The 19,509-nt window shown below is 42.9% G+C and overlaps 1 long non-coding RNA gene across 1 annotated transcript in view; it reads right to left on the bottom strand.

Annotated features, from left to right (window-relative positions):
- LOC118169165 overlaps positions 1–19,509 on the bottom strand; it is a 70,548-nt gene that overhangs the window by 9,550 nt on the left and 41,489 nt on the right. The window contains exon 3 of the long non-coding RNA XR_004751949.1: positions 15,364–15,530. This is a non-coding gene — a long non-coding RNA (uncharacterized LOC118169165). The remainder of the gene's footprint in view (positions 1–15,363; positions 15,531–19,509) is intronic.

Here is a 19,509-nt window from a genome sequence, read left to right as displayed (position 1 = left end):
GCCACCACACCGCCGCCTGCCAGCCCACGCTGCAGCAGTGACAGCAGGCAGCAGAGCCACGAGGAGCATTTTCCTTGCCCTGTCCCAGAGCTTGCTCAGGTTTCAGGCTCCACTTTGGCTTTCCACCTTCCAGGGCAGGCTCCCCTAGCTGCTGCTCAGGGATCCCTGCACTTCAGCTTTCTTGGTAACTCATGATGTGCTGCTTGGAGAAGCTTGAGATAATGTGCCACATTTTTTCCCTTATTTATATGAAATTTTACCTAAAAAATAGACCTGGTTTGGAAAAACATTACTTTCTTTTCCAAATTTTAAATAAAGTGCACTTTTTCACTTCAACATTTAAAACCATTGGCAGTTTGTCTTTCTCACGGAGAAAATTTAAAACTAAGATATTCATGTTTAAAAATGGCAATAATTTTGCAGCAAGTTTTTATGACTGTTTCATTTTTTCCCCACTTCTTGCAGCCTGTTCCTATTCGCACAAAGAAAGGGGGAAGCAAGCAAGTCACTCACTCCTCCCACCTCTCTCAGAAGCTTTAAAAAGCAAAAACACATTTTTCAGAAGATAACGAGAACTTACTTAAAAGCTTTTCTGAAAAACAACATTTTATTTATGCTTTTTAGAAGCAACTAACATTTTTACAAGCAGATCTCAAGAAAACAACCGTTCGGCAAAAGTTTTCCATCAGAGGATTTTGACCAGCTGCCGGTCAGGTCTGCCAGGCAGGATGCTGTGTGGACAGGAGCTTTCTTAAAAGTTAACTCAAAAACACCTGTTTCTCCCTCAGATGTCTTTACTACTGTGCTGTACGTAGCTTGAAGTTCAAAAGTTTGGTTTTAAGTCAATTTGGCAACACAGATGCACTTCTTAGAAAATTCTTCCCATTTACACAGCATAGTAGGGGCTGCACATTATCGCACCACAACGTCAGTCTTCCTCAGAAATTGCCAGGAGAACTTTTTTTTGCACTTTTGTTACAGTCTGAGACATGACTCGCTGCCTTGTTACTGGCTTCCCCGCAATAAAGGCCTTGTCTTTATGAACAAGTGATATACACTGCTGGCACGCAGTGGTGGGAAGATTGTGTTTAATTCAACCTCTGGAGTCCTGAGATGGACTTCTACCTCTGCACAGAACAAGATTTATGACTAAGATACTCTGTGATTAGAGATAACATGCAAAAATATGTCCAGATCTCTGGGGCATTTTCCAGCTACCAGACTGGCTATGAGCAGAGGTCATCTGCTTTCCAAATCTTGTGCTTGCCTATTTCACACACTGCATTGTCTCACGTTAGTCAGCAATGTGTTTTCTTCTGTGCTGAGGTCAGGTATTTTCATCAAAACTTCTTCTGTGAAGCTTTGCCTTCACCTCACATCTCCAGTAGCCTTCACTCTTTCCACTTTCCATCCCTTGTCTCCTTCAAATAGCTAAGACATGCACATGAGCCCTGTCTCCTTCTAAGGAGGACTTGTAGGCTAGGACACGTGGAAGCACTTAACTCCCACTTAAATCCACGGGACTGTGGCACCCACCTTCACTGGCAGCTAAGGCCTGAGTTAAGCTGACGGGTACTTAGAAAACTACAGCTATCCCACTTCTGAATCTACTTGCAAGGGAAGGGCAGGAAACAAGAGCCCGATGTGGTGGCTCCAGAAGCCCGTTACCATATGTAGATTTATGGCACGTTGGCTACTCTTTTGCTGCTGCCTACCTACGTGCTTGTACTTGGTGGTAGGTATGAGGCAGTTCATCTCACAAAGTGGAGCTGATGTTCCATAAATCCACGTCTTATCTAACCTCAGTGGGACTTGCTTAGGCTGAGGGAAGGGGAAGGAGGGAAGAACTGCCAGCACTGCAGCCAATCATTTCTAGTCTTTCCCTTTTTAAATCAAAATCAAATAATTCCCCATGCTAGCTCAGGGTCCGCACAAGGATCTTTATCAGCCTGGGCAGCACTCAGTGGGCCTACGTGCGCTGTCATCACTCGCAAGCCAAGGGCAGCGTTTCAGCAGCAATGACAAATTTTGAAGTGGAACTGTCCTACCAGAAAAATGAAATTACATACACCGCAGCCACAGCTCCCCAGCTTAGGCTGCTAGAATTCCCTGTATTGCTCTACATAATATAATATTTTGTCTCTGTCCTCCCATGCTTGCCTGAGCAATGTGACAGTTGTCATTGGATGCGGATGGTATAAAACACTACACAGACATCAGGCAGTACGACACCCTTGCAATCTGAAACAGAAGACAACAAATGAACACATGCAGATGATAAGGGAAATAGCCTGGACTCAACAGTCATGGGGAATAACTGATGGCAGGACCATTTCACATCCGTTTTCTTTCTCAAATACTCCTTTGTTTAAATAATCTGGCTACTCAGTAATAAAGGGTGCAAATGGAAACAACGATGTGTGGCCGCCTGCTTTGTTCCGTTCAGAGGGATTTCTGGTCTGCTCCAGCTCCTCCCTGGGGGATAATTCTTTATTCTGCATCTGTACTCTTCTGCTGTGGGAAGCCCCAGTGTGAGCCCTCTTAATTTGGCAAATATGACTTCAACATCCAAGACGATCAAGTCAAACAGCCTTTCCAAACAAAATAAACACTGGCCCAACATTTGTTTGCAGGTTTGGACCAGCTCTGGAAAATAGACAGGGATGAAAGCATCCATCCGTTATACCCGTGAGTGTAAATCAGTACAACTTCTTGACTTCAGCAAACCTCTCCCAGTTTACACCAGCCTAGGATCCAGGTCACAGGCTGCCAGAACAGCAAAGGAGCAACCAAAGAGAATTCTTGCATGCAGAAAAGGATAAATTGGTGTTCCCCCTTGGCTGGTCCCTCCCAGTCAGACTGTTGAAGGGACTGATGGGTACGAGGAGGACTCTCACACATCACTCTCAAAGAAAAACTTCCCAAACCAGCCAGGCTGGCAGTGGAAGCTTTCAAGAAGCCAAGGCTTTAAGGAGATCCTGCTGCATTGCTGCTGGGAAGCCTGCAGGGAATCTCGATACATTTTGCTGTATGCTCATCCTGCTGGACAGCTCATTTCTTTTCTCAAATATTTATCTCCACCTTTACCTCCCTTAGCACACAGAAGGCTCTTTTGGTTGTACAGAATTTAACATTTTGCATGAAATGGTCTCCCCTGTCACTGGATTTCACAGATTTAGCAAATGAAACGAAAACCACTGACTTAACAGGAATTTTTCCATGTTTAAAAGGAAATCAGAAAAGGAAGAACTGAATCCACAACTAACAATGGGTAAAGATCTACAATGATTGAGACAGGACCTCAAAACAAACTAAGCAGTCAATCTTGGCTTTTTTAAAAGATGGTAATAATGAAAATACGGTCAAAGCAATGTTTGGAAATACATACATGGGACAGGAAATTACCAGTTCCATGGAAAAGAAGTAAAACTCCACATGTCCTTTTTGTGCCAGTCTCAGAGATTAGGCAAGCCACGTGAGGATCCACAGACCTCACCTCAAAGATTTAGAACTGCTTTCTTCATTACCAAACTGCTAAAAGATTAAAAAAAAAAAAAATTGTCAGGTTGCTACAGGCCAGATATTCTGGCCTCTGCCATGTGCAGGATTTCACAATCTTTTCTGAAGAAAAAAAAATTAAAAAAAAATAAAAAATGGAGATAACTGGAAGCAGACTTTCCCAAAGCTAGATCTACAGTATCACAATAACTCTGATAAGGTTTGCTTCCTCTGCACAAGAACTGGAGTAAACCTCATCTACCTGCATTCCAGTAAAGCTATGTTAACAGTTGGAAATTGTCAGTCAACCCAGAAAAAAGGCTTTAAAGGGATTTGGGTAAGGAATTGCAATAGTTATAAATAGCAATAACTAGTATCAAACCTGGAAATATGAAGATGGAGGGAATTTACTAGTAGATTCCCATTGGGACTAGTCTCACTCTGTGTTTCCCCTTCTGAAATCACACTCAAAAAGTAGCGGGAATGGACGAACCATCACAAGTTCTCTGGAGGATCACAGTGCAACCACTCAGTTAAGGACTAGTAAGAATTGTGACTTTAAGCCAGGAGCTAATCAAAAGAAAGACAGAGCATGCTGTATCAATTGCTCAGCAAATGACACCATCAAGATGCAGGAATGGGGGAAAAATGTCATTGTAACCCATGAAGTGTCTTCTTTCCAGTAAGAGAAAGAGCTGTTAGACCACTAAAGGAACTCTCCCCTGGGAAAAAGTCAGTATTTGCTGTCACCTATACTCAGCAAGTCTGTTAAGATCAGAACTGGTACACAACAGGGCCAACAGGATGATCAGGAAGACAAAAACTCTATCCGACATGGAGGACCTAGTACAGCAATATTAAAGGGGAAAGGGATATGATTGTTCTTCATAAACATCTTAGGGGATTAACGCTAAGGAAAGAACTAACAGCTTCATGCTGGGTAATATAAAATAACTTCTAACCACCACAAGAGTGGGATTACGAAACAACTTTTTATTAACAGCAATCCCCAGATTGTTTTAAAGAGAGTTTACTCAGTGAAGGAGTTAATGCCTTTGACAGCACAGACTTGAACTTCTTGACAAAGGAGATTCATTCCAGGCCTTTGCTTTCGTGTTTCATGACTCCTAAAAACCAGCTGAATCCACGTTTCCACCTACTGGCTTGAAATGTTTGTTCTATAATGACATTCTTCAAACATTTATCACTGTCATCTGTTCATTAGGCACTGAATACATGATTACAGCTCCACCAAAGAACAAACATATTTAGGCACTTCTCATCTAAACAGAGTACCCTTACACCCTTTTATATAAGCTCCCTTTTCCCAAAAGGAATCTCAAAACACTTAAATGCCATGCGCTGCTTTACTTTAAAAAAAGATTTACCAATTATAGCATGCAGCTCCTCTGGGGTGCAGCGTGTCAGCTGTTTTAAAGGTTCACAATAGCAATGCAAAACAGACAAGAGCTTACACTACTGAACATGCAAAGAATTTCCAGTAAACAGGTTGGGACTACGCTGAACTTGGACTCTGGCCAGGACTTCATGTTTGACACCACCAAATGGTCCCATAACACCTCTGAAGCATCAGGGAACTTTGTTCTAGGCTACAGCCAGATGAGGCTCTCTACTGTCCTAGACAGCTGGCTGGTACATAAATGGGCTTTTTAAAAAATCTGATAAATGAGCATTACGATCTAGGACCTCTGTGAGGCAGAATAAGGATTTTTTTTCCATGTGTACAGATAAACAGAGGCTCACTGTGTCTAAGTGACTTCCCCACAGCAGCAAAGGAAGTCAGTGATGGATTGAACCCCAGTTTACATCCCAGTTGCTCCTCTTTTAACTGCTCATGCATCTGTCCACTGCAGTGAAGAATAAATATGAGCTTTATCCACGAGAGTGAAAACCTCCTGGACTTGTAAAGTCTCTCTACACAAAAGCCCAAACTAACTGGATTTTCAACATCTATTTCACCATCTGTAGTATCTGAAGCACTTAAGTAGCCCGTCCTTTCAAAACAAGCTGTCTCCATGCATTAGTTTCCATGTGAGCCTTAAGACTCATTTGTCTGTGTACCATTTAACACAATAGATTTAATTTTAGTCCAAACTATGCCAGCACAAGTAGTGAATACATTTTGTTCTCTAGAAGAGAGAAAATTTTGCACTTTTATGGCTTTACGCATCAAAAGAGCTCCAAATGCTTCACAAACACTGATGTATCAGGGGGCATCCATCAATCAGATCTGCTCCATGACGTCAGCACATACAGACCGTGATTGAAGTCTCCCAGTGGTCTCACGAGGGAGCAATGTTTTCAGCTTCGCTTCAGAGCTGGGCTAAGAGAGATTCAAGAGATAGGGAGTTGAACTTAGATTACTCAAGTCATATGCCAAAACTCTAACTACTGAACCAGCCTTTCCTTCACTGCAAAAGAAAATAATAGATCACAATGAGCTCAGGTGACACTTCTCTAAATTGAATATTTCTTTAAGTAAATGCTTCACATCACTGGAAACACTGATGTTCCCCACTGCCCCTTCACAGTCCAATTCCTCCTCTCCCCTCTCCTCCACTCCCTAGTCCCACCGCATTTGAAAATGTCATCGTTCATTTGGTGACACATCCCAGCCATGTGGGGTGGCAGCTGAGTCATCTTCCCGCTGCGAACGAGGTGTGATGGTGACAAGCACCTTACAACTGCACAATCCTTTTTTGGGCACGCTGTGTTGGAGGCTGCTCACCCCATTCTATACAAAGGGATGGGTGGGAGGAACAAATCAGCGTGGAAGAGTTCCACACACATAAAGGAGAATGGGGGAATTGGAGGTGGCCCTAGAAATCAAATTACATCTTCAAGAACAGTGAAAAACTAAAGGGCACCTAGAGAATGAGGCACAAAGGCTAAAAAAAAATAAAAGAATGAGTCAGAGATTTCATTTGAGTTGACATTCTGTTAATGTCTACTGTAGACACTGAATTAAGGCACTCTACATCATCCCTTGAAGTATCCCTGTCTCTCCGTGGACTCTGCAGTGATATTGTGATGTAGCCTCATATCTTTGACATTGATACCACCTTAAATGTTCCCCTTTCTCCCACTGATTCTACGTTTTCCAGTTCTTGAGGACAGTTCCCCTGGAAGCTAGACAAGGAAATTATCCTAATTAAAAATGTCCCTTTTGTGAGGGGAAAAAGGGAAATCCCACCATCTAGCTTCATTGTTCAAGACAATTAACCAGCATGTCAGAGCCAGTTTCCAGACTGCCCACTATTCCCAAACAGGTTTCTGTTTCACTGTGCCCTCGTGCTCATATCAGGGAATGTTTTACAGCAGATGATTGCACAGCATCCAGGGTAATTGCCACTTCCTAAAGAGTAATGCAGCATGGAAGAATCAGACTGCTTGGTCTAAGCTGAACTTTGATGGGGAGGTGGATAACAAGATCTTTCAAACAGGTGACAGCAAGTACCCTACTTACATGTACAACATGTAAGATTTTGCCATGAATTCCTGAGTGCTGTTGTGTATGAGGGAACCTGAACCTGTGGTGGAAGCCCTGGCACTGAGCATCCATTTCCAGAACTCACCTCCTACATTGCTGCCCCCAGTACAGCTGGAATAGGGGAAAATTGTCATGTGTTTCTACTCATTAGCAACTCTATAAGACTCCATCAATTACCTCATCAATCAATTGGCAGAAAAGATCAATGCTAGAGCATTAAATCTAGACTCCGGTAAACCTAGATCTGCAAGAGAGGTTTTGAGAAACGTAGTCGAAAGGAGACCTGATTTTTTCTCCTCAGGAGTGAGCACGCCCAGACCAAGTGCGTGGCATTTAGATCCTCATGATATTACGATACACTGCCACCTTCCCCATTCAGCTGTGCTCTGCTTCACATTGTGCTTGCACACCATCAGACTAAACTGGTAAGAAGGTAGCCTCTTGCCTATAATTTTCCAGAAGGTTCTTTCAAGGAGGGGCCTCCATTATTGTCGTGTTCATTTTCTGAGGGCCAAAGACAGAAGCTGATGAATTTTCCCTGGAAAAGCAGAACTGTATTTTCTGTTCAGGCAGCAGCAGTCTGTGCTCTGAGACCGAACACATGGGACCATCCATGTAACCATGCACTGCAGCAAATTCACTTGATGAAGAGCTACATCACAACTCGATTTGACATGTGTACCTACACTGCACCTGTAGCTGGGAGTCTGCCCTGTTTGTGCTGCAGGTAATAACAGAACACATTGACGTGATTTCATGCATCTCTGAAAACCACTTGCCAGCTGCCAAGAGACTTGTCTCTGGTTTAAAGGACTTTCTTCTGACTCAGTGTTGCACCTCTCAACTGGTTGTGAGGTCTTCTTTATTAGTACAAAAATATGTAACCACATGTTACACCAAAAAACAGAAGAGCAACATGTCTAGCTCCTCCCCTGCCTGTGGCCTCTGCAGGATGGCAGATGTACCTCTACTTCCTAATGCCCTAATCGCTGCTTTATAATGTTCAGATTTCTGGCAGCTGTGTTTCCTAGGTTTGAAATGATGGTTATATGCAAAATACAGACAGTATGGTACCTGGTTAACCAAAGAAACAAACCTGGCACCTAACACTGTGCAGTAACCTTGCACATTTATTTGCACTGCCTTCTCTGAATTAGAAGCATACAAGATGGATAATAGTTCCAGATGGCATAATAACATCCCAGAAATACTTCTTCCTGAAACCTGATAAAATTTTGATTTTCCTCTTAGGCTGCAGCATGAAATACATATGTTCTCCCACAAATTAGTCCAGCAAGTTACTGGACCTTTTATCAAGTCTTAACTATCTAAAAAGAAAAAGAGTAGCCACAAGAATGCCAAAGAGTTGTTGAGGACTAAGGACAGGATATTTTCTCTGTTCTATTAGCATTCACCATATCATTATAGGCCCATTTACTATGTTATGATGACCTTAAGGGTCCTTATCAGATGACAATAACACCAGGTTATTCTCCTCTTCTATTCACTGCTACACGTTACCTCAGAATCTATTTCAAATTCTTTTAAAGTAACCCTGTACAGCAGTCATTTATTGTCACTGCCTTGTAACGTGTATTGAGCAATTCTTACTGCAGAGGCCATAATAAATGTCTGCAAAGGGTTCAGCCTCACAGGATTATGTCCCTTATGTAATCTTTGTCCAGCTCACCCTCCAGAGGAAAATATATATATATATATATATATAAGCATACAAGAGTGAAAAGGTGAATTCAGGAATTCAGTGCATTGAAGAGTGTTCTCCCTGGAGTAATTGTCTTGGCTGCACAAAAGCAGAGAGATCCTATTTCTGGGGTTTCTGTAAGAATCCCAGCTTAACAGCTGACCCTTTCATACAACCTAGTTACAAAAAAGAGCTGCTCCATCATTCACACAACACTTCCTCACCTTTGGCTGAAGTAACTAGAAAGAGATCAATGAGAAAGATAAAACCAGAAAAATCAGACGTATTCCCAGAAGGGCCGGGAGTTACACTTCTATTAAAAACATCAAGAAATGTTAACTATGAGTCAATAAAGACAGTGAAAAAAATACAGCTGGACTGCCCCTTGCTCTCAGGAGCAGGCAGACATGGCAAGAGAACAACACTAGAGCAGTAAAAAAAGATCTGCAGCAAAGTTAATGCCTCTCTCAACTTTGCAGTAGGCCAGAGTATAATTGTGAACCCATCACGCTGTGTGAGCTGCTTCAGTCTGGCTAAAAGCAGTCACTTAATTCTGCATGTATCAGTACTTTGGCACTGCTGAAGTCAGAGCATGGTGGTGAGAATCAAAGGAGCAAGTGTTCCTGCAGCCAGCTTCCTCTGAAGCCAGGGTCACAGTGCTGGAGACCTGCCCACCTGCAGGTGTCATGCAAGCCAGTCAGTAGCCACAGCAGCAAGCCTGCGGACTGCATCAGAAAATGTGTATCAGGGGAGAGACAGGGTGGATTCCCACCCTTCCACCATCCCAGAGAAACCAGCAGACCTAGCTTGAGCCTATGGGCATGACCATGAGCCACTGCCAGCAGTGGCAGTTTTGTTGCCCTGGTCCCAGTCTTCTCTCCAGGGATGAAGCAGCTGAAGGTGGAAGCATGCTGCCATAATGCTTAGCAGAGCTTGCTGACCATGTCACACACAGGATACCTACATGTGCTGGGAGAAGATGACGCTAAGATCTGTGGCACCTTTGTACAGAAAATTATTACTGAAGAGTCACCAGAATCCCAGCAGCACCTGTCTGAGGGCCCAGATTCATTACCTTCCAAACCTCTAACTAATGTCATCCCCAGACCATAGGAATTAGTCTTCAGGGTTTACACTCCTATAGGCAACTCTCTTAAAAAAAGGCTTCTTAATTTTCTGCTCGTTTTGTGTCACATATCTAATCAAATCTGGTAAGTTTATTCTGTAGTACCCTCTGCACCCTCCCCTCCCTCATCAAGATAATTTTAAAATATATTATTCTCAGCATCTGCTCCTCCCTGTTTCTGTATCACTGCTGTAAATGGGATTTTTGTTCGTGACATCAAGAGAGGCAAAATAGGGCTGCCTAAGATAGTTTTCTGGCTGATTACACAGAAGTAGTGCAATAGTCATAAGCAACAGATAAGTAGCTTTGGCACATCACAGTTTCACTTCTTTGGGCTGTGGAACACCATAAATATGTTAATATGCCCAGCTCTGCTCCTTGCTCCGCAGAGCTCCACAGCAGCCTCGACTCTGAGCAACAGACATGAACACACCTCTGTGTCGGGGACTGAACCCTACTCTGTCTGCCCTGGGGAACACAGGTGCACACCTGACACCCAGTGACATCCACAGGACACCATTTACACACCCTGGAGCTCTGCTAAACCGTGTGAGGCAGTGACCAGCTCGGATACCTGGGCTTCCACTGGAAGCACAGCTGCGGGTCGCTCAGTCTCACGAGCTGGGTCCAGGCGAACCAGGCCCAGACAGGAGCCCTGCCCTGAAAGTGCTGTGCCCAGGGAGGGGGCTGCCTGGCTGCAGAGGTGCCCTGGGGAGCCCCAGGAGGGTGAATCAGGGTGCAGCCATCGGGGTTACTTTAAACAGGTCAAACAGATGGGAGGATGTTGAATATCTCAGCACTTGGCCCCAGGTCACTCCTGCCGCCTCCTCTAGCGTAAAGCTCCCTGTTGCAGCGCGTTCTGCGGACAGATGCAGGCTGCCTGCTGACAGGACACAAAGCAGCCCTGTCCCACAACCAGATTTCCTTGCTTTAAAATCCAGAGGGTGCAGCAGTAGAAAACTGCGAAGGTGTCTTTCCATCCATCAGCCAGCTACCTCAGGATCTAGAGCAGGGCTGTTCAGGGGGCTGAAAGCAGACTTGTAGGACAGGCCATAACCTGACCCAGGTCTCTGGGATCAGAAGAGGTCAGGCCATCAGGAACTGTCTCTAACTGTCTTCCTCTGCCATGCTTCCAATTCAGATAGTGCCTTCTGGATGGAATTTGATTTACTCCCTCCTCAAACACACCTACTCAGTGATATTTTTTTTATTTTCCTTAAAAAAATAAGAAATTTAAAAAATAGAAGACTCTCTGGTGCTCCCTTGTGTTCACGTTCAGGTAGCAAGCAAGGTAAAAAGCAGTCAGGTCAAGAAGAAATAACTGCAAAGGAGGTCAGGAAGGTGGTACTTACTGAATTTCCTGAGCACAAAATGTCTTCATTTACTGACAGGACAGAAGCCATGAATTTTACACATCCCAAAAGCAAATGCACACAAGATTACTGTCCCAGTCCAATGAGAGATTGAAGGATGAAGAGAAAAATGGAGGATAAGAGGAAGAAGACAGGATTAGTGGAAGTAGGTCTGGTTTTAGACCATTTTAACAGGTGAAAGAATCTGCTTTAGAATATTTTATATGGTAAAATTGTGCATATGTATGTGTGTATATATAGATATGTATTTCTTTCCCGTGCAAGTTTTGAAATTGTCAGAAAATAAAGTTTTTGTTTATTTTTTTCTGGAGAATAATTTTTCTGGAGAATAATTTACAGCTATGTGTGTGAGTCATCCTCTGAACTGCAGTTGCACATGGACCTCCATTTCCATTCTAGTTCATAAGATTTTCATGCAGTAGCACAGTTTTGCTTGTATTCCTACAACCACAGGCAAATGTTTAAATATTTTACAAATAGAAACCCTTTTTCAATGAATTTTTTAGGCCAAGATGTAATGTTTCCATTTCTATTTGGTTTGAAAAGTTTCATACTGTTAAAGAATGCCCTGGCTGGGGCTTGAACTGCGAAAGCAGCGGCCCTTTCAGCTCTTATGGATACAGACAAATTCTGCACTGAATGCACATGATCACTTTTGAGATTCTGGTAACACCAGCAACATTTAATTAGCAAAAAATATTTCTGCTTTGTATTCCTTTGCTAGCTGCCTTCCAAGTTTACAGAATTCCCAACATGTCCTCACACAAATCTGAGCAATTCAGAGGTGCAGACCATATCTGTATGAGAGCTGGATTCTTAATGAGATGCCTGAAAGGAAGGAGCCGGCTGGCAGACATGAAGCTATTTTCTGTGTGGATTCTGCATCCATTTCCTTTCCTGAGTAGCTCTATAAATCTGAATTAGGAGTTTACTCAGAGACACAATCCATAACTAAGAAATTGGCAGATAGCTTGAGAATGAAAAATATACTCTGGAGAATGGATCGAGTTTCATGTTCCTCAAAGTGTATGAGACAACCAAGCAGGAGAACTGCTAAGCCAGACCATGTCCCAAACAATGTTTGAAACAATCTAGATCAAAACCTCTTAAAATCCACTGAAATAAATGGAACGGAAGCCCTTGACATTTATGGCCTTCAGCCCTTGCAGTTTCCAGTCCCAAGTGAGTCTGGCTGGACATACACTGCTTGTGAGATACCGCATAAAATCCTGTATTTTGAAAGTAGGAGAAGCTACATGCACGTAACCATGTCATCCATATTGGGAAACTCAAGAGTAGCACAATTCAGGATAGGATGATAAAAGTTTCTGCTTTTGCCATTGTTGTGTTTTTGGCTGGGCTACAGTTAATTTTCTTCACAGAGGCTCACGCAATTCTGTTTTAGATTTTTGATGAAAACAGTGGTGATAACCTATTGATGTTTTTAGTTGTTGCAGATATTGCTTACACAGAGCCAAGGACTTTTCTACTTCTTACCCCTACAGCCATCAGGAAGTACTGCTTATTATCCATTGGGCACACAGTGGAAACTAAAATACAACCAACTTAACAGAGTCAGGGCTGTTCACCACCAGGAGTAACACCCCTTACTTGTTAGTGATGGAGTGATTAAAAACTTGTCCTCTTAATCTACGGCATGCCAATTATGAAATACACTGAAGCAAAACAGTTCAGAAGATAATTATATGATGGAAAATAAGCAGAAAGTTCTATATTTATCAACAGATCTTAATGGTGAGATGCAGCATGCAAGCACATCACCTGGCAGCAAAGAGCACGCCCAGCAAGAGATGAGAATAAGAGCCATTTCACACAGGATTGTTATGTCCCAGGCTCATGAGCGGCGTCAGGTAGTCCAACGGTGTCTTACCAAATTGAACCCCAGACCCAAATCATGGTGCAAAATGGAGGCAAGACTTTATTTCTAGGCAGAGTTCAGGCTGGTGACAAGCAGAAGGACTCCACATGCCAAGCAAAGCAAGTTTGCCAACTCTCTCTTCTCTTTGAGCGTGAACATGCTGCTTTTCTTCTGCTTGGATGAACTATTATTTTTAAATAAATGCTGTCCCTAATCTAGGATGAAGCATCCCAAGCCTCGGTGCTGCTAATAAAAGAACTCCAGTTAAATAATAAATAAATATATTGTTTGTTTTGTTTTGTTTTAAAACGAAGACATACAGTAAAAACAGCACAAATTGGCTGGGAAAGAAGCCTGCTGAGGAAAATTTGGAATGATCTGAGAACACAACCAAGGTTGCTTATCCTGCCAACATAAGGATGTGGGGGGAAAATAACCAGGGAAACTAGTTCATCAAGCACCTGAATAACAGCTGTATCACTATAAAGAAACAGTGAACAACTGAAATGGAGAGATCAAGTCCTCATTAAAGAAACACAGATAAGAAGGGAAAGAATACAAAAAATAATAAGATGGCTAGTTCAACTCAAGCTTAGCCCATTATTTGCCAGTCAACTGAGTAGGGAATGGAAAAGGGCTTCGTGAGGAAAGTGTTTGGAGACACAGTTCTCAGAGAGTAAGACCAGAGAAGTCCCTTTCTGTTCCACTTGGGAACCCCAATAAAGAATAGCTGATTTTTTTTTCTTTCTTACTCTTTTTATATCTTTTTATAACACGAGTTGATTACGTGCACAGCCTTGTCCATCTTGGGTGTGATTTGCAAAGTGACTATACAGAGATGAATAAAATGATGAATCAAATTCTTATAATGACAACTGCTGCCAAAGTACAAGAACCTCTTAAAAATTGGCAAGGCCAGTCACTGGAACAGATCGGGCCTCACTTTCAATGCATCCGTTGAACAATGGGAGTAGTCTATAAATATCACCCAAACCAGTGCTCCTGTCATTTTCTCAGTACCTTAGAGTTGGATCTATTGATTTCTCACCAAAAGAACAGCAACACTGTCATTAAGGGCTGAAGGGGGGCAACGGCAGTAAAGGTTTCACTACTTCAACCATAGCCAATCCTTTAACTCTGAGGGGAAGATTTAGTCATGTATATAACATATTTCCAATAACTCCTTACTTTCTCCCCTAGCTTCACACCATTTCCCACAATACTGCTCACAAAAGCAGACTCATCTCTATCTGCTGAGTTAGTTCAAGGGTAGAAGAGTAAGTCTAATGGTATAATGAGGACCCTCAGGAGCAAGGCAGATAGAGTAGCACAGTAAGACTGCTCTGGCAGAGCAGGGGACCTCCCAATTAATCAGCATTGAGAGCTAGCCTGTTTATTATCGCTCAAGTTAAAGTAGTGCTGCAACATATTCTACTTTTAGCAAAATGGACTGAATTCTGGTGCTTAATACAAAGTAAACCAGTAAAAGCATATAGGCAAACCTGCTTTCACCTATATCTCTTGGGACAGCAGCTAGGGTTGACTTTCATGTCACTTCAGCAAGCAGTGGCTCTCAGGAACTGAGTTTAATTTATTGTATCACCTCTACAACAAGTGCATTGCAGCAACCCAAGCATCAAGCAAAGGCAGCTACTGTAAACCTCAATACCTCCACTCTAAGTGCAGATCCCAGTACCAGTATAGATAGAAAAGAAACTTCCCTGGTTTTGAAAGTAATCCCTATAAAAAAATCTTACTCTGTGCAGAAAAGTTTAATGTCACTAACTCACCCACCCATATGCCCTCTAACATGCTCATTACAATTTGCAAATCCCTGAGGAAATAAGGAGTATTCAGCCATGCTCTCCATGCAGGTGTATCTGTGCCTGGTCAGCTCTCACTGCTACCCACCCTCTCGCTTTTGAATCAACTGCCTGGCCTTTTTCTAACCAGTTTCATGAACCAGTGGACAGAGGAGGACAGAGGAGAGAATCCCAAATTAAGGACTCCTCCCACAAAGACTCTCTAGTAGACATTAGAAATTTCAGCCCTTCCTGTCCCTGGTTCCAGTCACCTGGATGGAAAAGGGCAGATAGGAGAGCACAGCAACCCTGGAAAGTAACCTTCATTCCTGCTGCTGCTCCTGGTACAGTTTCTTGAAATTAAATTGCCTTCTGTAAGAGTGATTTCAAAGGTGCAACTTCAACCAGGAGTTTGGGTACACACGGGAATGATCACAAACACAAACACAGGCGGCTTCTCATGACAAGTTACCTGGTTTCTGAGTCCAGAAATAGGCAGGTGGTTATCACTCCATTATTGCTTCCAAGGGCTCTTGCAGGCATGAATTGACGGGCTGTTTTTGAAAATGCCATCCTCCAAATAGGACAGGTGCAGAGAGAGGTCAGGCTGACAATTTGTACCGCAGTTACATTGGAAGTCTAAAAAAAAAAAGGGGGGGGGGAGACAAAAGAGAAAGGTGCAGTAAGCTCAGAGCAGTTTTAATTGTAGATGTTTAAAACCAGAAGGCATCATCTCACAACAAAAGCTCTCTGTGGCTGGCAGCTCTGTCATTGACATCTTAGGTGTTTTAACTAACTCCTTTGTGAACCTCAGCTTTTACTACCTGTAAGATGGAAAGCAGGAGCCAAAACTGGTTGTTGACACAACAGATGTGCAAATTCCCAGTTATGAGCCCATCAGTCAAGGACCTGAGAGATCATGTTCACCTCCTTGCTGTCATGTTGGCTTCTTACAAGCAGGTCACAGAGGCCCCTAATCATACTCCCTCTTCCAGTGACAAAGAAAGACTTGGAGGCCTACTGCGGTATCTAAAGTCAAAAGAACAATGAATAAGAAGCTACCGTGGGGCTGAATTTAAGTTTTGTACCTGTCTCTTTCCACTGTCTGATAGCCAGGAGTTTTCCAAGCTAATCCCTCTGCTGCACTGCAAGATGCTGATGACTGGAGTGTGTTAAAGATTGAAACTAGCAGGAGTACTGAGAGAGAAATGTCTCTGTGAGAAACCTAAAATTCATTAAGATTAAGATCACACATTATTTGCTAACGGTCCATATATAATGCACGATAATAATCCTTAGTTTTCCACTAATGCTTTTCAAACACTTTATGAAGGGTTAATTAATATGATTATCGCTGTGATGGAGACAGGGAAAATTACGTAATAGACAGGAGTTCGGTGATAGATCAAGGAACAGAAATCAGATTTTATCCAGCGTCTTTGCTGCTGGCTTTAACCATCAGCAGACCGTAGCTGAGCCACGGACCGCACAAGCGTATTGCAATCAGGAGCAGTGTGTTACAGCTGGCTACACACAGCTCTGGAGAAGGTCCTATTGATCCACTGGAGAGGAAGATAACGTTTTAATAACCATTTAACTAAAACAAATTGTTTATGAACTGCTTGCAAATGGAAACTTAACTTAAAGTGTGACTAAAAATAATCGAAAGAAACTATTTCTCTCTCCGATTTTAGAGCAGAGAGACAGTTGTAATAAATGCTATCAGCTAGCAAAATGCAAAATTAAAAATCCAAATCCAACAAAGATTATTCTCTCTTCTATTAAAGTTGGGAGCAATTTATGTTATTTTATTTTCACAGAACTTTATTGGTTTAATGTCTGCTAGATTGCCTAGGAACTTTGCATAAAATAGGAAAGAACGAAGGAGGGAGGAGACAAGGAAGGAAGGAAGGAAATCCAGCAGATGATTTCTACAGCCTTCTAGGAGTTGCACAGGGTGTACTCCCTTGCAGAATGCTGTCTACCCATTGAACATAGATAAACTGTATTAACCAGTCTAAAACTGGTCCTCCAAGAATGACAGGTTTCAAACTACTCAGTATGTTTCTTCTAAGTGTGACCAAAACAGCTGCACAAACAACCCCTAACTGAAGGATGCTGAAGCCTTCAACTAAGACAAAATTTTAACCATTCTAACGTGATGGAAAGGGTCTTTCACAGCAGTGTCTGAGAACCATTCCCACCGGACCTCGCAGCAGGTTCTAGAACAAAGACCTTTACTTCTGTACCAAAAGCTGCCTGATTCTGTAGGTCAAGCAACAGCACAGCCCACTGCAGCCAAAGGCAAACAGAAGGGGTTCTTTATTGCCTGAACTACAACCCTTTTACTAGGGAGGAGACGTGCAGAAATTTGGCCATACCCTTTATCGTCTATTAACTTCACTCTCCCAGCCTATTTCTGCCACCTGACAGCTTGTATAGCCAAATGTAGCCTTCCTCTCCATCAGCGCCAAACAAGTGGGAACAATATTAGTTCTCTGTACCCACACCTGCTTTTTTTTTTTTTTACTCATAGATCTATCGAGCTGAAGGAAATACCACACAACAAGTACACAGCACATTCATCAACATTCTCATCTGTCTCGTGGGCTTTTCATCACTGCCACTAAGGAAAAAGTAAACCCCCACTGAAAATTTATCCTGGAAGAATTTAGCATTGAAGGAAAAAAGCCGTGTCAGCTCACAACAACAGAAAACCTATTCAGAAAGGGGAAGAATCTTGCACTGGACCTTCTCTTCGCACTAGAACTCTCTGATTTAACAGCTTCCAAAAGCAGCAGGGAATTTACTGCTTTAAATTGCTCTCTGTGTGCTCCTATGGATCACTCATGCACATGCTCAGCTGAGCAAAGGTGAAACCTGTCCCAAGGGAAGGTAGCTCTAGCCTTGAAATAGGGCAATTATGCTGCAGAGTGAACGAATAGTTGCCTTTAGCAGGAGATTGAGTGAAGGTTCCCAAGAGCACTAGGGTCATCAGGTTGTATCAGGTCTGTCATTTAAAGAAGGGACAGTTTTGTTTGTAGGACGTGACCTGCTCTGATGAAGCGGTTTGTGGCCTTCTGTATGAATTTGCCATGTTCTGAACATTCACCAGGCTAGAAACATCCTCAGAGGACAGAGCGGGCTGGATCTTTACGCTCTAAATCAGTCAGACCCAGTGCCTCTCAGGCACTGCAGTTTAGGGTACGGTCCCTGTAAGAGGCCTGAGGCCGCTTTAATCCTGTGCACAGCCCAGAGTCCTGCGGAAAGCCCAGCAGTGGCAGGCTCTGCAGCCTCTCTGCTTTAAAGCACTAGCTGCTGGCATTCAAATTCACAAGGGAATCCCCCTGAGAGGTGGGATGTGCAGATCAAGGAAAACCCGGTGCAGCAGCTCTGCCAGTATCAGACGGACTGGGGCGAGTATCTGCCTCACGCTCCCCACAGCCCCGGTTGACAGAGCTGCCCTCCAGCAGCCATGAGGGGGCCACCCTTTCAAGGAACAGAGGGGGAGGTAGGGGTGAGGAGTTTAATACGTCTCAATAAATTAATTCCTTCCCTTAGCAAGCTGTCAGAAATCAATCAAGCAGTTGGCGGTGGCTCTGAGTGTATAGTTTAATCTCGGTGCTCCTTCACAGCTCATATGACAACAAAACTGTCCTGCGTTCACTGGGGACATGCATTATTCAGGGCATTGTGACAAAAAGCAGAACCACAGGAGAAGCGGATCAGACAAAGCGAATTCTGAGTGAGAATAAAAAAGATTTTTTTTTTTTTATGTTGCCTAAACAAAGCTTTAAAAATGACTTCATTTTCTATGTGCCAAAGTCCAAATGAGGTTATATCAGAGACCCTCTGGCCCATTGCCACCTTGTTTTGATCTACAGACACATCACTTTCCGGAGGAGACTGGTTTAGTAGCTTTCTTCCACTTGGGTGTAATCAGAGAACCATGACATGTCCCTTTGGTTAGGGAGTGAAAGACAGGAAGTCCTGACACAGAAACTAGGCTGACCAGAGGGCTGCACAGGTGAGCACGTACAAATATGCACAGAAATCCCATGCAACCACCGTGATACCACCAGGGGGAAAAACAAAGGAAAAAAAATGAGAGGACACAGGAAGGGAGGACACAGAGGCCAAGCTCTGAGAGAGGGCAGAAAAAGAGCAAGTTTCAGAGCAAAATTGTGGCTGAATGGGGAGGTGGGATGTATGCAGACACTGCAGATCAATGCAATTTTATCAGGAAGGTCCTTGGACCCACCAACCTTTTTATTCATTTAGCCTAAACAGTTTTAAGTCTTCAGATAGACTGAGCAAATCACAAACTAAAAATACACATATAGACCAAACTGAAATAAGTAAATATCTCATGAGACCTACGGGACTCAAACTGGACTAGCTAAATCCCTCCGCACCTATATTTTTGTGTTGTATTTAACAAAGGCTTACTAAAATTAGTGTTTGTTTTTTTTCCTTTAAAATATTTTAATATTTGATCGTATCCAGTTTGTTGACAGAAACATTATTTCACTTTTAATGAGCTTTAGTCTGGTTTATATAAAACAGAACAAAACAAGAACAGAAGGGCAGGTGGGACTGGGTACAATAAACGGAAGCT

This window comes from Oxyura jamaicensis, chromosome 6 (genome assembly GCF_011077185.1).
Source record: "Oxyura jamaicensis isolate SHBP4307 breed ruddy duck chromosome 6, BPBGC_Ojam_1.0, whole genome shotgun sequence".
Taxonomy (NCBI): Eukaryota; Metazoa; Chordata; class Aves; order Anseriformes; family Anatidae; genus Oxyura; species Oxyura jamaicensis.
Note: the sequence above shows the minus strand (reverse complement) of the source record. Positions and strands in the feature narration are given on the sequence as shown.